At 43.4% G+C, this 21,200-nt stretch overlaps 1 protein-coding gene and 1 pseudogene across 2 annotated transcripts in view; one reads left to right on the plus strand and one right to left on the minus strand.

The window, feature by feature from the left end:
• Window positions 1–21,200, minus strand: part of MXRA5 (matrix remodeling associated 5) — a 122,304-nt gene that overhangs the window by 74,622 nt on the left and 26,482 nt on the right. The window lies entirely within an intron of this gene.
• Window positions 14,513–17,642, plus strand: LOC309619938 (cytochrome c oxidase subunit 5A, mitochondrial pseudogene; annotated as a pseudogene). The gene has a single exon. The product of its transcript is annotated as a cytochrome c oxidase subunit 5A, mitochondrial pseudogene (transcript).

Raw genomic sequence — 21,200 nt, forward strand, 5'->3', positions numbered from 1 at the left:
CTGGCATGGCCCAAGCTGGGGTTTACTAAGTGCTTCCCAGCAAGTATAGATAATTCTCATCGCCCTTGACAAGGTGGGTCTTAGTTCCCATTTTGCAACTGATAAAACTTACCCATAAAAGAGACAAGGAGTGTCCTGTAGGAGCAGGTCAGGGTTTCAAACCCAACTCAGATGGATTTAAATCTCAAGTTGCCATTTTCCTATGAGACATGCCCCTCTCGGCAGAGGGCATGACCGTGTTTTCCTAGAGCATGGAAATACAGCTCCAATCTCCCAGATCCATGCCGGAGTAGGTGTTTCTGACGTTTTGCCTTAAAGATACACGTGCAAACTATGTTCGTCTACCATTTATCTATTTGACGAACTAGTTATTGATGTGAAATGAGACAGGTAGCCAAGTCCCTCCAACTGGGAGACAGGAGATGCTTATCAAGCTTCCAATGGACGGTAACGACGGGAGGAGAGGTACCCTTGAGCGAGGAGGGTAAGTGAGGTCTCCCCCCCGACCTTTCTCTCCTTCCCTCCCTTTACTGGGACTGACAGAGAGTCAAGCCCATACTCTTGGAAGTACAAAGAATAAAACATGCAAGCGTGTTTTTGGTTTCCTTGGGCATCTGTCAAATAATTTTTCTACGCCCCCGTAATGATTTTAAGAGGGAAAGGTTGCATTCTTTGATGGAGACAAAAATAAAAAGTGCTTATTTCAGTGTGTCTGTACAAACCTAAATTCCCCACGCAGATGGGCAGCTTGGCGGAGGGAAAAATATGTGCCATACCCTGATCTCCTGTTATGGACTGAATTGTGTTCCCCCTAAATTCATACGGTGAAGTCCAAACTCCTAGGACCTCAGAATGTGGCTGGATTTGGAAGTGGGGCCTTTTAAGAAGGTGATGAAGGTAAAATGAGGTCACTAGGGTGGACCCTGATCCCATAGGACTGGGATCCTTATAAGAAGAGGAGATTAGGACACGGACGCACACAGAGGGACGACCCTGTGAGGACACAGGGAGGAGACGGCAGTCTACAAGCCCAGGAGAGAGGCCTCGGGAGGAACCAGCCCTGCCCACACCTGGATCTCAGACTCCAGCCTCCAGGACTGGGAGACATAAATGTCTAACGTTTAAGCCGCCCCGTCTGTAGTCTTTGCCCTAGCAAATTAATACCTTTGTCTTATCAATAGTGATGTTCTATATACATCCAGCTGATGTGTCCATCAACCCTGCCTGCACATGCATCTAATCGATGGGGCTGTTAAGGATTTCTGGGATCAATATTTCACCCTCGGGCCAGGCATACTTGGCCAACCCCAGTACACCCCGGGGCTCTCAACTCTGGGTAGAAACAGACCATGATGGTCCCAAGGAGTTCACATTCTCCAAGGTTCTCTGGCTCCTAATTATTCTGTCCTCTCCCCTTTTTCCACTCAGCTTTCTCATTTAAATTCCCAACATACAAATGAACTTATCTACAAAACTGAAATAGAGTTACAGATGTAGAAAATAAACTTATGGTTACCGGGGGTAAGGGCGGGGGGAGGGATAAATTGGGAGATTGGGATTGACATATACACACTACTATACATAAAATAGATAACCAACAAGGACCTACTGTATAGCACAGGGAACTCTACTCAGTACTCTGTAATGGCATATACGGGAAAAAATCTGAAAAAGAGTGGATAGATGTATTTGTATAACAGATTCACTTGCTGTACACCTGAAACTAATACAACATTGCAAATCAATTAAACCCTAATAAAATTTTTTTTAAAAGTAAAGAACCTAAAAAACAAAAAGTCCCAATGTATCTCCGACTTCCTGGCCCTGTCTGTGTCCTTGGGGAGATGGAATTACCCACATCCAAAGAAAGCAGAGCGGGTAGGACTTCCTGACATCACCCTCAAGTGCATTTTCATCCCGCCGCTATCCCATAATCATCGCACATCTGCAAATGCCGTGAGTGAGCTTTGAATGAAGTCTGCGTAAAAATGTACTAATAATGATCAAGATGTAAGATGAAGTGATAAAGATGTAAGTGCTGGAAAGAATCAGAAGAGGAATGTCTCCTTTCCCTGGGGAAAAAAAAGGTGTGTGTGTGTGTGTGTGTGTGTGTGTGTGCACGCGTGTGTGTTTGCAGACCTTCTAGCAAGGATTGCATTGCATGGTCAGGGCTCTGACGGAACATCATGTGTTCAAGGTTCAGCCAGGTTGTAGCCTGTGTCAGTGCTTCACTCCTTTTTAGGGCTGAGTTATATTGTGTGGATAGACCACATTCTTTATCCATTCATCTGTCGATGGACACTTGGTTTGCTTCTGCCTTTTGGCTACTGTGAATAGTGCTGCTATGAACATGAGTATTCGAGTCCCTGTTAGCAATTCTTTGGGGTATGTACCCAGAATTGGCTGGATCGTATGGTAATTCTGTTTAACTTTTTTGAGGAACTGCCAGACTGTTATCCATAGTGGTTGCACCATTTTCCATTCCCACCAGCAATGCACGAGGTTGCAATTTCTCCACATTATTGACAGCTCTTATTTTCCACTTTTTTGTTTTGTTTTGTGTGAAGTGGTATCTCATTGTGGATTTTATCTACATTTCTCTAATGACTATGGCTGTTGAGCATCTTATCATGTGCTCATTGGCCCATCTTCTTTGGAGAAACATCTATTCAAGTTCTTGGCCCATTTTAAAAATTGTGTTGTTTGTGTTTTGTTGTTGTTGCCTTGGAGGAGTTCGTATTCTGGATACGAATCCCTTACTAGATACATGATTTGCAAATATTTTCTCCCATTCTGGGGGTTGTCTTTTCACTCTCTTGAGAGTATTTTTTTTTTTTTTTAACATCTTTATTGGAGTATAATTGCTTTACATTGTTGTGTTAGTTTCTGCAGTATACCAAAGTGAATCAGCTGTACGTATACATATATCCCCATACTCCCTCCCTCGTGCGTCTCCCTCCCTCCCCCCCTCCCTATCCCACCCCTCTAGGTGGTCACAAAACACCAAGCTGATCTCCCTGTGCTATGCGGCTGCTTCCCACTAGCTATCTGTTTTACATCTGGTAGTGTATCTATGTCCATGCCACTTGAGAGTGTCTTTTGATGCACAAAAGTGTTTAGTTTGGGTGAAGTCCCATTTAATTATTTATTTATTTCTTCTGTTGCCTGTGCTTTTGGTGTCAGCCAGGAAATTATCGTAACTTTTTGGAAACGCTTTTTTCAAGACAAGCTGATGTGCACCCAGAGTGGAAAACGTGAGATCTAGTTGGACGTCTCTCTCCCCAGGAATTCCTGGGTACCACCAGCTGCCCAGACATCTGAGTCGAATGGCACTTTTGTCCCTTCTTTACCTCTGCTGCTTGTCACTGCCCAAAAGATGGCATTCCCTGGGAGGCAGCAAGAGAAGCCGATTTTGGCAATTGCGCAAAGGGTCACTGTCGGCTCTTCCTTTACCATCAGGAAGTGACTTGACATGAGATGGTTTAACAATAGCCCCACTGCAGTTTCCATCGGCCAAGCACGCCAAATGCTCCAAGGGTCACTTTGGGAAAGTTCCCTGAGTGTTTTTTGTTTTTTTTTTTCTCCAGAGAGATGAGTAAGTCTGGACTGCTGACGAGACCCTCTTTGTGGCCCCAAGAGGTTATCTTAAAAAAGGATGCATTTGCAAAAACAACATTTTCCAACAGGCTACCTCTTCTCCCCTCAAAGCTGTGACATTTGGAGATTTTACAAGGACAATGCAAATGCCCCGGGGGAGTGCTTTTGGAAAGGAAGGTGATACATAAAGCCGAAAAAGGGGCTAAGATCTCCTCCCAACTTTCTGCAGACACCACAGGTTTTCATCTTAGCAGCACTCAGCCTTCGCCTGCCTTTTCCAGGACCAGTTACGTCACCTCCCCTGGAAGGGCTAAGGCGCAGCTGTCTGCCCAGAGGTGCGGAGCAGAGCTCAAACCTCCTTCAAGATGATAAATCTTGACGCTTGCTGTGTCTAATACCTGAGCCGCCTGCCTCTACCATCCGCCCCAGGCAAGGGCTCATTTCTGTCTTGCGATTTTTAGGGATCGTTTTTCTGTTCCCACATCCTCTGTAGCTCTCACTGACTAGGTGCTACGCTCACAATAACTGTCACCATGATGCGTTTTTTTTTTTTCTTCTGCTCCTTGTAGACCTGACTTGCATTACCCCGAAATCTATCTCTGCAAGGAGAGCGTGATTCAAAGTTATATTATCCATGGGACAAAGCTATCCACGTATCTCCTGGCTCTGAGTTTAACCATATGTAAAATTTGGAAGTGCCTAGTATGTGTTTCTTATCTTTCTCAGAGGTCACCATGAGCTGGATGATGGATAGAAGTGATGAATTTGGGCTTCAAGACGCGTGTGTGTGTGTGTGTGTGTGTGTGTGTGTGTGTGTGTGTGTGTTTATGAGACAGCGTACATTTTAGACTAGATTAACCAGGGTGCACATGGAGATATCCAACGCAATCTTAATGTCCTGCAGGGAAATCCATTACCAACACCCACCCCGTAATATTTATACATGAACACATTACTGTGGGTGTGTTTGTTGCATGAAGTTTGAGATACGGTCTCTAGGCATTGAAGTAAGTTCTCATTTATCTGTCAGACATTTCTCTGGGTAAACATTGTTTTTTTCCTGTTGGAAATATGTTTGAAGATGTGGTGGAACTCAGGATTTATTTTACCATAAGCCTCTCAAACTGTCTTGGGAGACGGATTCAAAAGTCTCTGTTCCCAACCTAATAACAAATGCCATTGAGATGTGCAGTGCACTCCACAAACAAGGGACATTTTAATGAGCTTGTTCTTTTCCTTGTTATTTGGAACGGCATTTAGGGAGTGAGAAAGAAAGCAGGAAAAAAATGGAGATGGGAAGGAGAAGACTGCTTTTGATGATACACACAGACAAGTAAATACACAGGCCCATGCGTACGTACATGCATACGTAAAGTCATGCAGAAACACATGCATGCGTACACATACACCCAAACGCATGTACAGACACACATGCATACACGCAAACCTAAACACATGCCTGCATACGAACACATATGCACACAAATACATGTGCATACACAAACACACAGATACAGACTCATGCAGAAACATACACATTCAGACACCCAGACACACAGAGGTTAAAGACGATAACCCAGAGGCCAGAGCCAGATGTGGGAGGTGGCTGAGACAGGGGAGGGTTCTCGTGGCTGGCCGTTCGGCCCTGACCAGGACACCCAGGAGGCAGGCAGACTGCAGGATGCAGCCCCCAGTGCTGGCCACGTGCAAGTGGACGAGGCTGGCCTCGGCTCCAACAGGAGCTCAGACCAGCCGCTCCTCAACCAAACCCCAGCCCCAGATTCAACGCTTCATCCTGTGGTCGGAAGGACGGCTCTATGCACCTAACCTCTCGGCCACACATCAGCCTGGAGAACTCTAGGAGACGGACAAAGGACCACCATGCATTTATTCAAAAGGCACCCAGGAGCTCCTGAAGAGAATCACCTGTTTACCCTAAATTTACGCCTACCATCCTCCCAGCTCGGCAGGAGGCTGGCAAACTCATCAGAGTAGCCGACAGATAAAGACACAGCACAAGTGGCGCTGAGCATGTCTAAAAGTGAGTCTGGTAATCTGGGCATGTGACCCCATCATAACCGAGCTCCTACTGTGGTCCTGGAAGGAACACTAGTGTCCACTACTTATTGGTGACCGATGGTTACCACAGATACCTCTGTCCAGCACATGTGCAAACTCAACTTTTATCCCACAGTCAGGCACATACACCACTGTGAACATTCATGTTAAAACCCAATCAAATGGGCACCAATTTTTTTGGATCTCAGTTCCCCGACCAGGGATAGAACACATGCCCCCTGCAGTGGAAGCACAGAGTCTTAACCACGGAAGTCCCAGCAACAATTTTTTAAATTTGAACTCCTACTGGGTTCGAACTGCTACACTGACCCACATGCCATGCCTGGAAAGATACTAACAGCTGAAAAGAAAATAAAACCATGTACAGGACTGCCTTCTGCATTGAACCCACATACAAAAGGAAATTGAAAATAAAATTTGCAAAAGAAATTTGAGGTGGGCCACCTGATGTGGATGATTTTTCTTTTTTTTACTTCTGACAAATACTTTACGAAGTGTTTTGTTAGGCTAATGAAGGGGTCGGGGGAATCTCACTTTCAACACACAGAATGTGTACCGTGGGATATTTCCATCTATTATGGACTGAGTGTTTGAGTTCCTCTGAAATTCATAGGTTGAAGCCCTAACCCCCAGCACAGGTGTATTTGGAGAAAGGAAGCAATTAAGGTGAAATGAAGTCATGAGGGTGAGGCCCTGATCCGATAGGCTTAGTGTCCTTAGAAGAAGAGATACCTTCTCTCTCTCTCTTTCTCCACAATATGAAGACACAGCAGGAAGGCAGCCGTCTACAAACCAAGAAGAGAGTCCCCACCGGAAACCAACCACTCTGGCCCTTTGATCTCAGACTTCCAGCCTCTAAGACTGAGTAAATAAATGTCTGCTGTTTAAGGGCCCCCCATATGTGGTACTACATTATGGCAGCCTGAGTTGAGTAACATACCGTCTCTGGGTGTTTAGCACTATAATTTTCTATCACTGCGGCAAATGGATTTTGCAGCCCACCATACGCTTGTGTTATAGGCCCCTGAAAAAACTGAGTGAGCATTGGCTGGATAGGGAGGCTTTGCAAAGACCCTGACTGTCCCTGACTATGGTGTTTGGGGCGGGTTTCTGCCCCCGCCCTCAGGAGCAAAGGAAAGCACATATGGACACGTGTAGGCTGTGTTTTACATTCTTCAGCATTTGTTTTTGCCAAGATGACCAGTGAATTTGTTTCTGACTGGTTTCCTCTGGGTGGGTGCTGGGGTGGGTAACATTCTCTAATTAATTACACCTTCCTGGACCCTGTCAGCCCTTGACTTGCTGCTCTCATGGGTGGGAGGGCTGTGCTTTGTTCATGGTGGTGGGTGATTCTCTAATAAAATGCTCCTTGAATTGACATTTGACAGATTAATGATGCAGGAGGACAGAGTCATAGAGAGAGGGGTTGGGGGACACTTGGGTGCTGCCATTTTGTGGTGGACTTTTCATTCTGGACGAAAGTAACCCTACATATAATGTACCTCCTAGGACTTTGCATGACCCTTTGTGTTCTCACGTCTTGAATTTTAATAAGCATGGTTTGAATATAAGTGCGAGCATGGTTCCAAAGTAATTAACACAACAGCACAGTGGAGACCTAGAAAATCTCTATCTACCTATCTATATATCTATCTATCATCTACTTACTTATCTCTATCATCTTTCTATTTATCTGTTTAGCTATCCCTATCATGTCTCTATAAACTATCTCTACCTATCTCTCTATTTCATCTATCATCTGTATCTATCATCTATCTATTATCTATCTCTATCATCTTTTTATCATTTATCATCTATCATTTATCATCTCTATCATCTATCTACCTATCATTTATCTATCATCCATCCCTCCATCTATCACCTAAGTATCTATCTACCTATTCTCTATCTACCTATCTATCCTCTATCTCTCTATATAATCTATCTATACATCCATCCATCTATCCATCTGTCTTTTCATCCATTTGTCTATCTGTCCATTCATCCACATCTATGCATCTATATATCTATCCATGCATCATCTCTCTCTCTCCACCCATTCATCCACCCATCTATTCATCTACTTATTCATTCATCTATCCATCCATATCTATCATCTATCATCATCCCTATCATCTTTCTATTTATCTATTTATCTATCCCTATCACGTATCTATAAACAATCTATCTATACCTATCTCTCTATTTCATCTATCTGTATCTATCATCTATCATCTACTTGTTTATCTATCACCTATCTCTATCATCTTTTCATTATCTGTCATCTATCATTTATCATTTATTTATCTATCATCTATCCATCTAGCTATCATCTATCAGTCATACATCTATTCATACCTACTATGGAAATTGCTTCAGTATGTAGTCAATTAGAGCTTCCACATGCACAGATTTCATTTTGGTTAAGCACTCTGAAGTGTGAGTTACGGATGATTTCAAAGAATGGTGGGGGTCAACCCTAAAGCATCTCCCAGGTGTATGGGAAGAGGGCTGGACACTCCAGCCCACAGCCCTACTTTTCTGAAGGGGGACACTAAATGGCTATGCCCCCCAGGATGCATCCTACGAGCTTTCTGAAAGTGCAGTAACTGACGTTCAAGGTAATGCCCCCTTGAACCCTCTGGTCATTGGTATGCATCAAGCTGATTATGACCCAACATATCTGAGGAGCAGTTGCCTCCCTGAATCTCCAACTGTTTTCTCTATTACATAGGCTCTGTCCCTGACACACACCTGGAGTACCATTCAGGACTGAGTGCCAGGAAAAGGATGACCTTCTCTGTGTGTGCAGGAGAGGACTGCTTCCCATGCCGGATGCAGCAAGTCTGTGATTTAGCTTCAAGCTACCACCAACTTTAGAACAAACAACTATATTTAAACCAACACATGGAGGGAAAAAAAAATGTGTTAAAATATACATCTAACTGTTACAGAGAAACAATGCCTGAATTGTCATGACTTCCAGTTTATACCCACCAAATATAATTTCTCTAACAATCAGAGGAAGGAAACTCAGCTTCAGAATTTCCCTGGGACCAGAGGAGTGACTTTCAAATAAAAGTGCTTTAAACTCCTCCGACTGGGGTGAGTTAAAAACCATGCCTTTTACTCTCTAGGAAAATCATGGGGCATGCTTCTGACTCAGGATACACAAAAGGACCTAGTTTGACGTTGATGAATCAACATCTGACTGCCCTCCTAACAGAAACATTTCCAGGGAAATCCATCTCCTCCAATGTACATTTTCTTTCCCCACTGGAAACTTTTCTTGGAAGTTCCTTATGTGACACTTGAAAATCTTCGCATTTACATTGACCTGTTGGGGTTGGTGTGGGGATCTTGGGCTCCCAATGCATAGGAGTCTCCAGGCTTTCATGAGAAAAACCTCTCTGCCAGACCTTAACTCTAGATCTACTCCCAATTTTGTCCCTATCATGTCATTTTGGGTAATGTGAGTAACCTCTGAATGTGAGATCACCACAGCAATTTATTTCCTAATTTCTCTCTGTCCAACTGCATCCAAAGAGTCATGATGCACTTGGGTGCAACTGGGATTCAAATCTTCCACCTCTAGGGTTTTCCCTTTACATTCATCAGATTCCCTATTCTCTTCCTTTCCCTGATGGCATTGATAACAGGTAAGGAGCTGCTCCTACTCAAAAATCATAATTTGTACAGTCTCCACGGGCAGAACCAACTGGGATATCTAGTCTACCACCTAACTTTTATGACTCCTTGCAGGATTTTGTCTGCAAAAATGAATCAGTAGCTCACCTTAAAGCTATCTCCTTTCTTGAATTAGGAAGTAGGAAGCATCACACTCTCAATATGATTCAAGCATCCATGGAATCCTTCCCGTTCCTACGGGTCACATTTCCATTTTTATCAAACTTCTGCCCACATTGACTTATATGCTAGGTGGTCAAACCGTATTTGTGCAATAGATGTGTTGAATTCCAAGCCCTGTCTTCATCTGATGAATAAATGCATTTCACAGTCACCCAAAGACCTGACATCATAACTGATAAGAGTTCTTGGTTTGATTTTTTTTTTTGCATCTTTTCTTTCAGCCCTCCAAGAAAATTACCTTTAAAGTATTTTCCTTGGACAACTTCTCTCTTATTTTCTTCATTGTCAATGACCAACATAGTCTGTTCTCTTAAATGTTCACAACTCCTTTCCCCTTTGGGGGTGGAGGGGTGTAATCATAGCTACGTTCCCAGGTTCATTGTTTTTCCTGTTCCAGCATCTTTTTTGGTTAATGAACACAGCTTAGGAACACTTATAAGTTTGGTTCAACATTCCAATCTGTTTCAATAATCCTTTCTGACGTTTCTCAAGTAAGCAAGGGATGGTTAAGTGTTTCCAGGCTTGTGGATGCTCTCCCGGGCATAATCCTAAGAGAAATGTGGACTCTTCTTGGGCTTTTCCTGAAATGCAGCTCATGGTCTCTCCATGCAGGTTGAGTCTGCTTACCTGAAAATAACATTAGACACACTCAGGCAGAATGGTTCGCTCCCTGAGCTGTTTCATCCTCACCTTTGGCAAAAGGACAGATGATTCACGCCAACGTGTCTTCGAACCAGCCACTGGCAAGGTGCAATCTCTCTAGTCCATTATGGGACTCCCCCAATTTTCTTGCCTAAAACCCTTGTAAATCAAGTGAATTTTTTCTTCCACTTTTTTTCTCCTCTCTGTTTCTTCTGTTCCGTAACCCTGCCCCTTCTTGGGGAAGCAATTTTTTTCCCCAGCTCTAATTAATTAGTCTTAGACATAATAATAAAATTAAACCATATCCATTTTCTGCTTAGTTTAGTAAAACAAGGTTTTCTTCTTTTACTATTCTGCTAAATTGTCTCACAGTTACATACATAATGATGTACAATTTAAAAAACAACTATAGTTGAATAGGATATGAGAGTGCTCAGAGGCTCCTTCTTTTAGCTAAAAACAAAAATAACTCGTATGTAAAATACGTGCTGTTAAATTAGGACCAAGTTTCATATTATTTTGGTTGATTCTAAATCAGTGGTCTTAAGTAAATTTTGAAAACGTATATCCCTTCTCAGAAATTTTTGTTGACCTCTAAACTTCCTCATCATAAGTCTCAATAGTTGTAAAATATATAGTTTACAGAAAATTGTGAACACTGACATGAAAATTTCAACAGTCTTTGAAATGGATCCATTTGGATTCCCACCATAATCCATATAAAAATACTTGAACAAACTCATTTTAACAGGTCAGAAGTTCTTCACTCATTTTTTTTGTCTTTGAAATTCTATTTTCATATCACTTTTCTTGGGGAAGCAGTTTAATGATTTACATTTCCTTGTAAGAAAAATCTACTCCAATTAGCATTTTTTTCCTCTCCCTGTTTTACTGAGATATAACTGACACACAGCACTGTATAAGTGTAAGGTGTACAGCACAATGATCTCACTTACATACATCATGAAATAATTATCTCAAGTTTAGTGAACACCCATCATCTCATATATAGACGAAATTAAAGACATAGAAAAAAACTCTGTTTTGTGATGAGAACTCTTAGGATTGACTATCTTTACAACTTTCATACAGAAGACCCAGCAGGTGTTCATTCTATTTTTCATGTTGTACATCACAACCATAGTACTTATTTATCTTATATCTTATAACTTATTTATCTTATAACTGTACCTTTTGACTGCCTTCATCCGATGTTTTTTCTATGGGTTTTTTTGTTTGTTTTTGAAGTATAACTGACTTACGACACTATGTTATTCCTGGTACACAACATAGTGATTCAATATTTCTAAACATTTCAAAATGGCCACCATGGTAAGTCTTGTTATGATGTCACCATACAAAGTTATTACATAGTTACTGACTATATTCGCCACACTGCACTTTTCATACTCTTGACTCATTTATTTTGTAACTGAAATGTCTTTCGGGCACAGGGTTTTGCACACATTTGCCATTGGTTAAATTTTGAGGCAACATCATATCCATGACCATAAACTACAGACTATCCTAAGTTTGTTGGCTATTTGAGAGTGCAGTGTATTAGTGTAGGAACACTAACACATTTTAACAAGTCCTGATATGAACATGAGCACACTGCCAGAATTCTTCTAATATGTACGAGCCAATGTGTTTATATATATACACCTTCTAACATACATCATGTTAAATCCATGAATACAGTTTAAGAGAAAACCAAAAAAGGACCCTGTGTTTCCTGTATCGTATAACACTGTGGCATCTGGTAAGAGTTTCAGCCAAGCCGGGTCACGTCCCTGACCACACCTGTTATTTAAATAAGACTTCCCTTCTCTCCACTGCTCTGATAAAATGACACACGCACCCATCTTATGGTGGAAAGACTGAGTTGTACCTTTTTGCTCCTAAGATCACTCAGCTGATTCTCGAGGTCCACAGAGGTGGTGAGAGAGAAAACATCCGGCTTCCAACAGCCAGTATTTCATTTCCCACTGGTTGGTGCTAGTGGACATCATTGCTGGTGGATGTGACGTTTCCTACTGAAGCCAAATCTGGCCTCCGTGCCCTGACACCAAATTAATTCTTGGAGACCGAGTTTGGGGTGAAGCAGAAGAGAATAGCTTTATTGCTTTGCCAGGCAAAGGGGGCCACAGGAGGCTAATGCCTTCAAAACTGTGTGTCCCGGGGACTTCCCTGGGGGCGCAGTGGTTAAGAATCCACCTGCCAATGCAGGGGACATGGGTTCGAGCCCTGGTCCGGGAAGATCCCACGTGCCGCGGAGCAACTAAGCCCATGCGCCACAACTACTGAGCCTGCGCTGTAGAGTCTGTGAGCCACAACTACTGAAGCCCACGTGCCACAACTACTGAGCCTGCGCTCTAGAGCCTGCAAGACACAACTACTGAGCCCATGCACCACAACTACCGAGCCTGCGCTCTAGAAGCTGTGAGCCACAACTACTGAGCCCGTGAGCCACAACTACTGAAACCCGCGCGCCTAGAGCCCGTGCTCCACAACAAGAGGAGCCACTGCAGTGAGAAGCCCACGCACTGCAACAAAGAGTAGCCACCGCTCGCCACAACTAGAGAAAGCCCGCACACAGCAACGAAGACCCAACGCAGCCAAAAATCAATCAATCAATATTAAACAAAAAACTGTGTGTCCCAACCTGGAGGGGGTAGTGAGGAGTTTTATAGCGATGGTTCAAACAGGGTGTGATCAGCTCATGGACATTCTTCTGATTGGTGGGTGGTGAGGTCATCGGAAGTCAGCATCATCGACCTTCTGGTTCCAACTGGTCTGGGGTCTGCGTGCTGGTGGGCAGCATGCAGTTAACTTCTTCCACCTGCTGCGGTTTCAGCAACTGCAGAAGAACTCAAAGATATTGTCATGTGTATCCCTTGAGGGGAAACCAGGACCCTGCCCCAAGGCTGCACTACTGTTTCTTCACTGCTCCTCCCTTGTCTCTGCGTCCCCTCCCTTCCCTGATGAGCAACTGTTTGAATCTGCCCGTTGGAACTCAGGGAAGGTCATGGGGGCTGAATGAAGCCTATTTCCTGTAATCAAGAAGTGCAGGGGGCTTCCCTGGTGGCGCAGTGGTTGAGAGTCTGCCTGCCAATGCAGGGGACACGGGTTCGAGCCCTGGTCTGGGAAGATCCCACATGCCGCGGAGCAACTGGGCCCGTGAGCCACAACTACTGAGCCTGCGCGTCTGGAGCCTGTGCTCCGCAACAGGAGAGGCCACGATAGTGAGAGGCCCGCGCACCGCGATGAAGAGTGGCCCCCGCTCGCCGCAACTAGAGAAAGCCCTCGCACAGAAACGAAGACCCAACACAGCCAAAAATAAATAAATAAATAAGTAAATAAATTTATTAAAAAAAAAAAGAAAAAAAGAAGTGCGGGACACAGAAAAGCTTTTCTGCCCAGGAGCCCCACAGGGCCCTGCTCGGTATCACTACCAGGGATTCTACGCAAATTTTACATTTTTGGGGTCAACGTCAGGATTTCCTCATTTCAGTTCAATTCGAGTGAGCACAGGTGTCTTGAACCCCTGCTGTGTGAGACCCCCCTGGGCCGGCAGCTCTAAAGAGCTTGAGCCAGAGAGGGTGGGTGGAAAGGAAGGAACAGGTGTCCGGGATGGGGGGGTCTCCTTGAGCTGCAGCATTTACAGAGGGATGGGTTTCTGCTGGGTGATGGTAATGGGTGGAATGTTGCCAGCAGAGGTGAAATGAGGCAAAAATCACCTCTGGGTGCACACAGATCCCCTCGGAAGATATAATGGGAAAAAAGGAGCCATGCTGATGATGTGTGCAATGATTATCACCTTAAACTCTTCCTGATGACCCAGCAGAATACGGGTTATGGGGATACGTTAAAGTGATATTGCATTTTTGAACTCAGGATGGTGGGCAAGAGAATCTCACCATGGCTTCATTTCCTTTTTATTTTTATGGAGGTGAAATTCACATAACCCCAAATCAATCAATCAAAGAGAACAATTCGATGGCATTTGGGACATTCACCATGTTGTGCAACCATCACCATGATCTTGTTCCAGAACATTTCCATCACCCTAAGAGGAAACCCTAACCCGTCCGCAGTCAATCCCCATTCTCCCCGGCCCTAGGCAGCCAGGTATCTTTCTGGTTCTTGGGATTGAACTACTCAGGACATTTCCTACAAATGGAATCCTATAACGTGTGCTCTTTTGTGTCTGGCTTCTTTCACTTAACGTCTTGTTTTTAAGGTTCATCCACATTGTAGCCGGTATCAGAATTTCGTTCCACCTTATGGCTGAATAATATTCCAATGTATATGTGTGTGCAGGTATATGTACATATATTTCATTTCCTTTTCGACTCTTGGTGAGGTGACCCTATGCCCTGGCTTGCCTGGGATGGTCCCAGTTTATACCTGTGCCCATGAACTTATGACAAGCTCCCCCATTTCCATCTCAGTTTGGATGATATATTGCATGATCACTCCAGTTCTAGGAATATTCATGGAAAATCACAAAACTGGAGGGCTTTTTTTGTTTTGTTTTGTTTTGATTTTCTTGCCACAGCTCTGATAATCATGTCCAAGAAGATCTTGTGACCTTCTACAACAGCGGGATCTTAGCTCCCCGACCGGAGATCGAACCTGTGCCCCCTACAGCGGAAGCACAGCGTCACGACCACTGGGCCAGACCGCCAGGGAATCCAAACTCATCCTAATTAACAGGAGCGTGGATGAGAACCACGGAACGCCAGACCTGGAGGGGTTAGAGAAACAGGACCAGCCCGAGATGTGCACAGATGCCAGGAGAGATTTGGACACATTCCTCTCTATACCGTAAACAACATAATTGCATTGTAAGCTGACCGAAGGGTGCTGTGAGACTCTTAAGAAAAGATGTGATTAGAATACAAAGATGGGCTATTTGGGGCTACATTTGTAGGTATCGTGTGGTTCCGGGGTCCCCGGAGGAATAAAAGGTTTTTATTCTCACGTGCCAAGTTTTCACCTCTGGAGGGAACGTGGGGAGCTATTTATCAAATTCGGGTGATAGCTCACATCTCACCTTTGTAGTCATGAAAAGGTGGGGTCTTCTCTTCACTGAAAATCTCATCATCGTCTTAGGTATACGCATGTCATGTTCTGGTTTATGCAGCCCCAGAGCTCACTCCCTGGATAATTAGAACATTTCCTCCCTGCTGTTCTGGTCCTGTTTCCATTTCCCTGGGCTGAAGGATGGGTGTCACATCTGCCTAAGACGTGGTTTAGCGTCCAAGAACTCTTCCTGCCAGGAGGCGGTATCGTGTCGCTGTAGGGCTCTGGAGAAACTTGGCAAAAATGATTTTCTGTTGTGTGTTATCTTCGCCCTGATTACTGAATCTCTGTGGCTCTTTGCCCTAGACCCCACTGGGTTTCTAATTCCTGTGGATTTACGAAAATTTCTTTGTGATGTATTATTATATCCACTCTTCCATTGGGCACCTTCCCCTTAAAAAAAAAACCCAAACACTAAAATTGAATGTTGCTAGAAATTATTTCATGGAAATCTAAGACAGTGTGTTTGGTAGACACAACTGGACATACGTAAAGTCCTTGATTTTCTGTATCCAGGGAAAAACACTTGATTGTTTTTATAAACCTGGCTAGGATGCCACATGATGGAAGACTTAAATATTCCATTTCTAGGTCTGTCGGAAAATGGGCGTTTAATGAATTAATGATGGTACCGTTGAATCTGTCACCTTCTTAACGCCTTACTCGGGAACTTATGGGCATAAAGTCTTCTTCATATTACGTGAGATTTGAGACAGCCCAGGGGCTTATCCTGTGTGCCGCCATCGCCGTCACGCTAGGCTCTGCTGCCGGCTGGCGCTCTGTAGCAGCTGCTGCAGTCGCCTGGACCAGCCCTCGAGGCCTCCTGCACCCCCCTCTGGCTTCCAGCCCTGCCGCCGCTCTCCAGTCTATTCGCTGCCACTCCCACGGGCCACATGAGACAGACGAGGAGTTTGATGCTCGCTGGGTGATACACTTCAATAAGCCAGATATTGCTGCTTGGGAATTGCGTAAAGGGATGAACACCCTTGTTGGCTATGATCTGGTTCCAGAACCCCAAATCACTGATGCTGTTTTGCGGGCATGCAGACGCTGAAATGATTTTGCTAGTGCAGTTCGCGTCCTAGAGGTTGTTCAGGACAAAGCAGGACCTCATAAGGAAATCTACCCCTATGTCATCCAGGAACCTAGACCAACTTTAAACGAACTGGGAATCTCCCCTCCAGAGGAACTGGGCCTTGACAAAGTGTAAACCCCATGGATGGGCCTCCCAAGGATTTACTGATACTGTTACTTGACTGTAAACGATCACCTGGAAATACTGATGATAACATATTACCTTATTTGAACAAGTTTTCCTTTGTTGAGTACCAAACCATGTAATGTAACTTGGACTTTAATACAAGGGAAATGAGTTTGACCTGAAAAAAAGGAAACAGCCCAGGGTCCTCCGTATCTTAATAAGCCTCCATCTTTGGACACTGGGGGTGGTGAAGACCCCATACAGACCCCAAACATCTGAAGACTTGGGGGAGACTCCAAATAAAGTAAGTAAGTTTGGCTATGGCACATTTTAAGGGAGATAAAACACCATACCCTGGATCCACCTGAAGTCAAAGGGAGTGAAAACAAGACCCACTCTGTAAGTAAATATCAATGCCAGGTGCTGGTGATAATGTAGCCTGAACGTTCTAACTGGAAAGAGTGATACTGGGATGTATTATGTGGTTCTTTTTTTTTTTCATTTGTGAGTATACCAGCATTTATTATTATTGTTTTTTTTTATTTATTAAAAATATGGAACGCGTCACGAATTTGCGTGTCATCCTTGCGCAGGGGCCCTGCTACTCTTCTCTGTATCGTTCCAATTTTAGTATATGTGCTGCCGTAGCGAGCACTATTGATTCTCTTGAAATAAAAATCTGGGGGGACTTTTCTTCCAGTCTTCTATCCATTATCAGTGATTCTCGACCCAGAATGATTTTCTCCCCCAAGGGATATTTGGCAATGTCTGGAAACATTTTTGGTTTCCAAGAATGGATGATTCTACTGGAATCTAGTGTGTAGAGCCCAGGGGCCCCACCAAGCATCCTACAATGCCCAGGATGGGCCCCACCACAGACAATGATCTGGTCCCTAATGTAAATGGCACTTCTGCAAACCGTAGATGAAGGCAAATACGTTTTAACCCATATACAAAAGAAAATGACAGAAAGCATATAATAGATAACCAACAAGGACCTACTGTATAACACAGGGAACTCTGCTGAATATTCTGTAATAACCTAAATGGGAAAAGAATCTGAAAAAGAATAGATACTAGTCTATGCATAACTGAATCACGTTGCTGTACACCTGAAACTAACACAACATTATTAGTCAACTATACTCCAATATAAAAAAAATTTTTTTAAAAAAGAATGCATGTAAAACATTCATTAGAGTTTCTGGAAACATCAAGTACTTCAGGGTAATGTTTCCTGGGTGTACATTAAAGTGATAATCCAAAATTTCATTTTTAGAGTGCACACATGTTGACTTCTGTCTCCATGCAGCTTGAAAAATAGAGGCTAATTAAATTATGCCAAGTGTATGGAAGGTTTTTATCCCTGTTGTTTTTGAAGTTCACCGAAGCAGTGTTTGTTCTCCAGCTGAATAAACATCTTCTAAAGTGGATCCGACATTTCAAGTTTGTTTCTGCGTTGGGAGCCCCGTTGGGGAGAGGGGTGGGAAGGTGTCTCACTGGATCTCTTACTGTTTAAAATATAACAAAGGTTGGGAAAGAAACCCTATAAAGTCTGTTTTTATTATGATGTATGAAACAACAATCACGGGAGATCTTTCAAAAAGCCAAGTCCACAACCGAACACATTTTAAATTTCCTATGAGATATTATAAAAGAATGGGCTAGGTTTGATTAGAAGGCAGACCAAGCTGGTTCTCAGAACAGAGGGGCGGTCGGGGTTTGGTGTCGTGTGCACTCATCTTTGTAACGTGATCTTTCCTCCACTCCCCCCCCTCTCCCCAGCTGTCCAGTGTCCTGGGGGTTCTTATTTTCAGGACAGAAATTGGCAACAGACACTGACCTCCAACTCAGAAAGCTGGGTTCTATGTCAGCTCTACCATCAGCGATGATTATTATTTTTCTTTCAAGAAACATGTATTACGTCTCTTCCAGGAGGTGGGCAGACTCTGAGTGGTTCCAGCGATGCCCACCTCTGGATATTCATGTCCTTGTATAATCTGCTCCCCCTGAGTGTGGGTGGGATCTGTGTTTTGTTTCTAACCAAGAGAAGATGACAAAGGTGAGGAGATGCCACTTCTGTGATCATATTACATAAGACTGTGACTTATGTCTTATGAGCAGGTTCTCTGTATGGACACCCACCATTGCTGGGTTTGATGAAATATGCCGTGAGCTGCCCTATGAAGAGGTCTGCAGGACAGAGAACTGAGGGCAGCCTGATGGCCAGCTAGGAACGCAGCTGCTTAGTCCAACAACCCCTGAGGAACTGAATTCTACCAACAACCCCGTGAATGAGCTCGGAAGTGCATCTTTGCCCCATGGAGCCTTCAGATGAGACACCAGCCCTGGGCACACCTGGATTGCAGCTTTGTGAGATCCTAATCAGAGGACCCAGTTAAATTGACCCACAGAAGCTGGAGATAGTAAACGTGTGTTCTTGTAAACTTGTGAGTTTGTGATGATTTGCTACACAGCCATAGCTAACGAATACAAGTCATAAGCCAACCATTCTGCTAGAACCCGAGAACAGAGGAATAAATAAGGGACTGCCCCATTCTTCAGTACATGGTTGGAGCCCCTGGAAATCAGCCCCCATCCTTAGGTGATTTGCAAATATCATCTCATGAATACAACAAAAGACACCTTTATGGCTCTTAACACGGGAAATGCCGAGGCTTTTGGGAACTCTGTGCCAGGAACAGACGAAGAGCAAATATATAAATCACTATATCATGCAAACTATTATTATGTTTAGAATGGATAAACAACAAGGTCCTACTGTACAGCACAGGGAACTGTATCCAATTGCCTAGGATAAAACCATAATGGAAAAGAATATAAAAAAAAGAATGTCTATATGCGTATAACTGAGTCACTTTGCTGTACAGCAGAGATTGGCACACATTGTAAATCAACTATACTTCAATTAAATTAATTAATTAAAAAATAAATCACTACATCACAAGCATCCTACTATATGGCTGTTAAGTGAGGAAAGGGTGAAAGTTGCTGGACAAAGGGAAGATTCACGTCACGGGCAGGACAGAGCTGACCGGGCAAGATTTTCTCACACAAGTCAGGATGCTGCACAATTTAAAACTTAGGAATTGTTTATTTCTTCAATTTTCCATTTAATATTTTCTGACTGAGGTGGACCATGGGTAACTGAAACCACGGAAAGTGAAACCACAGATAAGGTGGGGAGTACTGTATCTGCCTTTGATCTCGCATGGCCTTCTCCACCTGTGTCTGTCTGTGTCCAAATTTCCCTCTTCTTTTTTTTTTTTTGATTTTCAAAATATTTTTAAATTAAAATAATTTTTTTATTAAAATTATAAAATTTGATATAATTTTATATAAAATTTTATATAAAATTTTATATAAAATTTGTTATATTTTAACAAAATATTTATTTTTTTATTGAAGTATAGTTGATGTACAACGTTGTGTTGGTTTCAGGTGTACAGCAAAGTGATTCAGTTATACGCATGTATTCTTTTTCAGATTCTTTTCCCTATAGGTTATTACAAAATATTGAGTATAGTTCTCTGAGGAGGTCCTTGGTGGTTATCTATTTTATAGATAGTAGTGTGTATATGTTAATCCCAAGCTTCTAATTAAGGACACCAGTCACGTTTTGTGAGGGCCCACCCAAATGACCTCATGTTAATTTGATCGTGTCTGCAAAGAACTTATTTCCAAATAAGGTCACATTCACAGGTACTGGCAGTTGAGATGTCAAACATCATTTTTTTTTGGTGGGGGACACAATTCAACCCATAGCACCATTCAAGTATATCAGCTCTCTGAGCACTTCTCACCATCTTCATTGCAATCGCCCTGATCCCAAATACCACCAACTCTTTTCCAGCAAACAACCAGAGTGCCGTGGATTGTTAGGGATGTTCCCAAAGGCACATGTGATTTCATCATTCTATAGGACTCACTTCACCCCTTAGCATCTTGTCGGTACAACCTGTTCCTCACTCACTCTTCCCCACCCATGCTGTTCCATAAACACGCTAGGTGCCCCTTACCACAGGGCCTTTGCACAACCTGTTCCCACTACCTGGAAAACTCTCCCTCCAGCCGTCTGCTTGAGATCAGCCCTCATGGCCCCCATGCCTTAGCTGAAATGCCACCTTCTCCATGAAAGCAAGCTTGACACTCCTGCACGGAAAACTTCAACTTCTCTTCTGCTCTCAGCTGAGGGCTCCAATTCCCCATATACTCTTCTGCTTTTTAAACTTTCCATAGCATTTATCACCTTCTAGCGTTTTCTGTGACTCACAGATGCCTGATGTTTATTCTATAATAGAGGCTTCAGCAGAATGCAAGACATGTTTTTTCCCTGACGTAGCCCAGTAGCTGCAAGAGTCCCTATGAACAAAGGTGAGACTCAGTAGATGTCTACTGAATGAATGAATGAATTCACGATGGATGAGTCCCTTTGAACAAAGGCAGGACTCAGTAGATGTCTACTGAATGAATGAATGAATTCGTGATGGATGAGTCCCTCTGCAAAAAGGCAGGACTCGGTAGATGTCTACTGAATGAATGAATGAATTCATGATGGATGAGTCCCTCTGCAAAAAGGCAGGACTCAGTAGATGTCTACTGAATGAATGAATGAATGAATGAAAGTTAAATGCCTCTCCCGAGATGTCACTAATAAGAATCAGAAACAGGGCTCAAACTCACATTTCCATGTGGAATCCAA

The sequence above is a fragment of the Balaenoptera borealis genome, assembly GCF_965194805.1.
Source record: "Balaenoptera borealis genome assembly, chromosome: X".
NCBI classification, from domain to species: Eukaryota; Metazoa; Chordata; class Mammalia; order Artiodactyla; family Balaenopteridae; genus Balaenoptera; species Balaenoptera borealis.